We start from the raw sequence: 6019 nt of genomic DNA on the forward strand, positions 1-6019 counted from the left end.
TTAGTTAGGAAAAGATTTTAATTACATTCTTTTATTCGAAAAACCTATTATGTAATAGTCCTGCTTCTAAGAACATTTATTCAAATCCTAATTATATTTATTAAGTTAATTATGTTTCGAAAATCTTATTTTATTTGAGTTATGGAGTATGAATTTTATTTGTCGTTCTTGTAATATATTCGTTATATTAATTTTTATGAATTTATTATTATATTATTTTATATATCGCGTTTAATGAACAATTTGTTGATTTGTATTTACCCGATTAGGAAACCAAAGTCGAGTTCCCTTCCTTCCGTTAGGTTGTCGATTTAATGAAGTAAACCCCCCACCCCTAATTCTTTTGGTCGACATTTCTCCAAACCCCAAAGAAACCCATTTCACCAAAAACCCCAATATGTTTCTCTCTCTCGTGTCTTGCTCGATGCTCCACCGATGAACGATCGCTGGATTTGCCACCGCTTTACCAGTTCTGTCTCTCGCCGGAGTTTTCCTATCTCGCTAGCGTCCTAAGCTCACCGGAGTCGCGCGATTCTGCAGCGGTTTGCTTCTCTCTTCTTCTCCGTTCTGTGTGTGACCCTGTTGATGTGGTGGTTGTTGCTTGCGCCATCGTAGGGTGGTGTTACGGTTGACGCCATTCACGGTCGCTCTTTTTCTCCCTTTCCTTGTTCATTGGTGATGCTGGGTCCACCACCACTACCTCCTTCTCTTCCCCTGCTTCTCTCTCTTCGCCAGTGTTGTTGATGTGCGGTGGTCGCCACCCCGTGATGGTTGATGCTACTAGTTTCTCCTCTTCCTTCTTTGTATTGCTACCCAGATGGTGCTAATCTAAGCTTCCTTTGCTCTTTTCTCTATTACTAGAGTTGATTAGTTTGAATTGAAAGTTCTATGTATGAAATTATGTTGTTGATTAAATTATTTGTGCATTATTTGGGAAGAATTAGTTTATGATATAGTATCTAATTGGTATTGTGGCTGTTGTCGTTCTCGATCGTTGTTGCTATCATGTTGTTGTTTTGTTGTTGTGGTGTTGTTGTTGTTGTTATTGTTGGTGGTGGTGATGCGTTGTTGTTGTTGTGCTGTTATTGATGATGCATTGTGGTGGGTGGTGTAGAATTAGTTTAGGGAATTTAGTAATATGTGATTGGAATTAAGATCGTGAAAGATTTTCATATTGGGAATTGGTTCTGGTTCCATTTCCTAGTTGAGATTAGTTTAGAATAATTGTCAAATATTATTGTTGATGAGGATGGAGAGTAATTAGTTCAATTAGAAAAGAGTTAGATGAGTTTCACATTTATCGAGCAATTTATCAACTATTATCGTTGTTGTAAGGTGGATTGTGATTTCGGAGTTGGTGATCAAATTGCCAATCGTCTTGGCAGCTTATCATTAAGGAATCAGTTTGTGTATAAGGTAACTTTTATGTTCAGTAAAATAATTTATTTATGCCCATGTGTGCGTGGATTTCTTTATTCTGTTTTGATAATTAAGTTCGTACAATGGCCATAGTTATGAATGTGATGTTATGAGTTGATTCTGGAAATGTTATTCGATGATTATGAATATGCAAATGTTTTGCTGGCTTAGTTTATGAACTGAAAATAGAAAGTGGGCAAGGTATGAGTGGAGGATGGTTACTCTTTTGACCTGATACAATCGGCTACGCTCCATAACGAACCTTGGGTCTAGTATTGTTGGGCTCCATAAAGAACCTTGGAGGCAGCATTGTCCAAAGCTTGTACTTGTCACTGATTTGTTTAAGAAAGTGAGCTATGCCAGCGTTATAACGAGATAAAAATGGTTTCATAAATAAAATGTTTATAACGGGCTGAAATAAAGGTTACAAGCTTTTCACTCATTTTGGAATTTTGTTTGTTTTGTATTTCTCCCTTGAATTTGCAGGTTTGGTGTCAAGAGCTCGGAATGGAAGTGGAGCTAGCAAGAATAAAATTCTATTTTATTCGGGATTGAGTTTGTATTTTAGATAGCAGATTCAAGATTAGTTTTCGATATTTCATTGTATATCATTTTTGGGAATTTAGTTCAATCATTGGTGTATTTAAGGATATTTTCCGTTGCGAAGTAATTTATTTAAGAGTTAATCATTATTTATGGATGCTGATTGTGTTTTATCAGCACCTCGAAAATCCGGGATGTTACATATCATTTGATTTTCAAAATCTTATTTTTTCTATTTTAATAAAACGATATTATTCTTTAAATAAAATCTTATTTACGGGTAGATTTAACATAAATGTAAAATATATTTTTCTTAAACTGAATTATTTTTTAATTGTTTAATTATTCCCCAAGTAACCACTTATCACGTCATTTGCACTGCTACACATTCTAAGTGAGTTAGTGGGTTAGTGGGTTAGCTTCTTAGTTCCCAAGTAAAGTTACTTAGTGGAAATCTGGGGTTAGTGAGTTAATTAGTGGAAAATTAAATCATGGCTACTTACTATAAATAGGCACCTAATTCCAAAATTAATTTGTATCCGACTTTTAGGAGTCACACCAATGTGTGTTTGACATAGCTTAAAATCCTAAGTTGTCTAAAGTGTTATTGTCGTGTTCCCAAGAGAATTCATACTTACAATCTTTTGTTTTTACTCTTTCATTGTTATTAGAAATTGTATTTGTTTGTTTTATGTGTTTGAGTGAACTCGTGTATTGTGAGAAAGCTTTGAGTGAAACAAGGGAAAGGGAAAGAGAAAGTAACTTCGAGTGAAGTTTGAGAGGAATAACAGTTAGAGGGAACTATTGTTGGGAATTTGAGTTTATGAACTCAGGTTGTGGCTTTAGAGAATTAATAGGTTTGTAACAGAGTTGTTGGCCTATTATAGTGGAAAGTTTGAGTTAAAATCCCTTGTAGTTGAGGTTGTTTCTTCCTAATTGGGCCTAGGAAGTTTTTTCCTCGCTAAAATATCTTGTGTTTTCATTGTGTGTTCCTTAGCTAGCTTGTAATTCCGCAAAAAAGTTACGCTTATTCTCTCACTATAATTCACCCCCCTCTTATAGTGCTCATATTTTACAACAATTTAATATTATTTGATAGCTTATTTTTATTTTATTTAATAACTTATTATTAATAATAAATTATTATGAATTAATTATTAATTAAATAATATTTTTATTATTATAACTATTATTAAATACTAACATATTATATTATTAAAAATTATTATTAATGTCAATAAATGTTTATTATACTATACTATACTATACTATACTATACTATACTATACTATACTATACTATACTATACTATACTATACTATACTATACTATACTATACTATACTATATGATATTATATGATACTCCCTCCGTTTCCTAAAGATCTTCCCTCTTTCCGTTTAAGTGCGTTTCCAAAAGATCTTCTCTCTTTTACTTTATTTCTTATTTGGAAATTTTTTCCCTTTTTACCCTCTCATGTCCCTGTCATATGGTCCACCATTACATTATTAATTCAATTTTACTCCCTTTCTCTCTCCTACTTTAACCCATTTTTATTTGTTTATTTATCTTAACTCCTTTCTCTCTCCTACTTTACCCACCCATACCCAACACAAATGGATCCTGCTTGTTATCTGTAGGAATAGTAGCAAGGAAGATCTTTAGAAAACGGAGGTAGTACTATATTTTTTTATTTTATTTATTTTTGATAAGGAAAGGAAAACTTAGGGAGGCCCCTTAGTCTGGAGGCCAACCTAAAACATCCTTACGGATAAGAAGGGAAAAATCCACATCAAAAGGGGGCCGGGAAAATAAGGAACTAGAGAAGAGCAGAAATGACCCTTGTTTGCCATGAAATCTGCCGCACGATTAGCCTCCCTAAATATATGAAAAACTTGAGCAGAGGAGAAGAGATCAATATCCTAAGCTGCATCAACGATAATATTTGCAATTTCCCAAGGGATACGCCAAGACTTCTTAATTGCGTTAATGACCGGCAGATTATCACCTTCTATGAGAACCTTGGACACACCAATGTCAAAGGCAGCCCTAACACCTTCCCTAAGACCCCAAGCCTCCGCTTGGAGGATGGACATGGAACTCCCAAGCACCTTAGCGCCCGCTAGAATGACCTCCCCACGATCATCACGAACCACAAAACCACAAGAAGCTTTACCATCCTTCAGCTTAAAAATTTAGTTTGTGAAACCCCGGAGGAGGGAGGGACCAGGAGATGGAATCACCTTTACGACACCGCTTAGGCAAACGAGGGGAGGACCCATCCAGGGACGGAAGAGATTGAGAAGAAGAAGAGGTCACCTTCATCTAATTTTGAGCAAACTTACTAATGGTAGCCGCTGCTGAAATAGCCGAGGAAGCAGCTTCCTTGAACACAACTTGGTTACGAAAAAACCACACAAACCACCAACCAATAGCAAATAGATTGAAATCGTTAGCTAAAAGGGAGGAGAAGAGGTGGTTTATGATTTCAGAAAAGGGTTGATGCAGAAGAGGAGACAAATTAGGAAAAGAAGGCCAATTATACTTCTGGTGAAGAATCATGAATGTGTCCACTGCAAAAGGGCAGACAAAGCACAGGTGATTGATAGTTTCTGAGTGGAAATTACAAAAAGGACACTCTTGTGGGAGGAAAACGTGACTGCGCTCCAGACGAGCTTTAGAGGGGAGGCCATCATTACACGCTTTCCAAAGGAAATTCTTAATTTTAGGAGTAAGGGAAAGTTTCCAAATCCAAGCGAAATCCACCTTTTCTAGGGACGAAGAAACAAGCCCTTGGGCAAGGAGAGCACCCGACTTCACAGAGAACTCCCCATTGGTCGTTAAGCCACAAATAAGAGAGTCATTTTGGGGGTGCAGAGGGATGAAAAGGGAGAGGACTTGATTAACCCGCTGCGGGGGGAGAATAGACGACGGCTTTGGGTTATCCCAAGATTTATTATGTAAAATGAAATCACTCACCATCAACGACAAGCACCCCTTAGGGGGAGTGTCACGGGATTTTTTTTTTTGAACTACCCCTTTTCCGCAACAAGAGGTTCCCGTGATGGCGTCTAGACCAGCCCTTTAACGCTCACGTACTTTATATACTACGATTACGTAAATCAGAATGCACACTAACACATGAAACTACAAGAGAGAGAGACGACACTTTTATTTCTCGAGAGCAAACTCAATACAAGGCTAAGTATTTTTCGGAAATCTCCTCTCCCAAATGACTACAACAAGTTCTCTATTTATAATACAATAGAGTCACTACAGCCCAGCCACGTAAGCAAGTAACCACCCACTAACAAGGATAACTACCCACTACTTTGTCTCTGATGCTGTGCCTCTTCCAACGTGGGGTAACTTCCCACTACTTGCTGACTGGCCTTTTTATTTCAAGGAGAGTGGTGAGGGACGTGGGTGGTTACTCAACCGCCCACTCTTCTCACTCACTAAATAACCGCCGCGGGTAACTGCTCTCTTAGTGACGTACAAGTATCCGTCACACACGTCGCCAATGTCCCAAGCCACGATCATAACTGCCCATGGATAACCGCTCGCCAAGTCGAGAGTAACCGTCCATGACAATTGACGCAACCGCTCATCGTCAGACGAAACTACTCGCCATGTACTCGCCATGTCAGCGTAACCGCTTCTGGGAAGTGGGAGTGTGCTCTCTCACACTCCTTATAACCGCTCCCCTTTTCAAGGAGATGTGGGGCAACGTGGGTAGTTACTATAACCACCCACTACTCAGGGTAACTTCCCTTAACCGCTCCTTAGAATAAGGAACTACTTGTCGGCACTAGGCATGCGTTAGTAACTGTCGCCAAGTCACTACGCCACACCCTTTAATAACTGACGGGCGGTTATCATCGTATGATAACCGCTCCATGCGATCCCTACGCCAGCCGTAGCCTTGGTAACCGCCACCAAGTCACCAAGCTACTTAGTCAATCACAGTTGGGCGCTTACCAACGTATGGTAACCGTCTCCCATAATCCCCCAACGTGGATATTTGTGTGATTGTCATGCCAAGGATCCTTGGACGC

The 6019-nt window shown here is 38.5% G+C and overlaps 1 long non-coding RNA gene across 1 annotated transcript; it reads left to right on the top strand.

Moving 5' to 3' along the window:
• Window positions 1-268: 268 nt before the first annotated feature.
• LOC109136396 (uncharacterized) lies at window positions 269-2119 on the top strand. Its single transcript, XR_002041326.2, has 2 exons — window positions 269-1416; window positions 1906-2119. It is a non-coding gene; the product is annotated as an uncharacterized LOC109136396 (long non-coding RNA).
• The last annotated feature ends 3900 nt before the right edge of the window (window positions 2120-6019 follow it).

The sequence above is a fragment of the Beta vulgaris genome, chromosome 3 (assembly GCF_026745355.1).
Source record: "Beta vulgaris subsp. vulgaris cultivar EL10 chromosome 3, EL10.2, whole genome shotgun sequence".
Taxonomy (NCBI): domain Eukaryota; kingdom Viridiplantae; phylum Streptophyta; class Magnoliopsida; order Caryophyllales; family Amaranthaceae; genus Beta; species Beta vulgaris.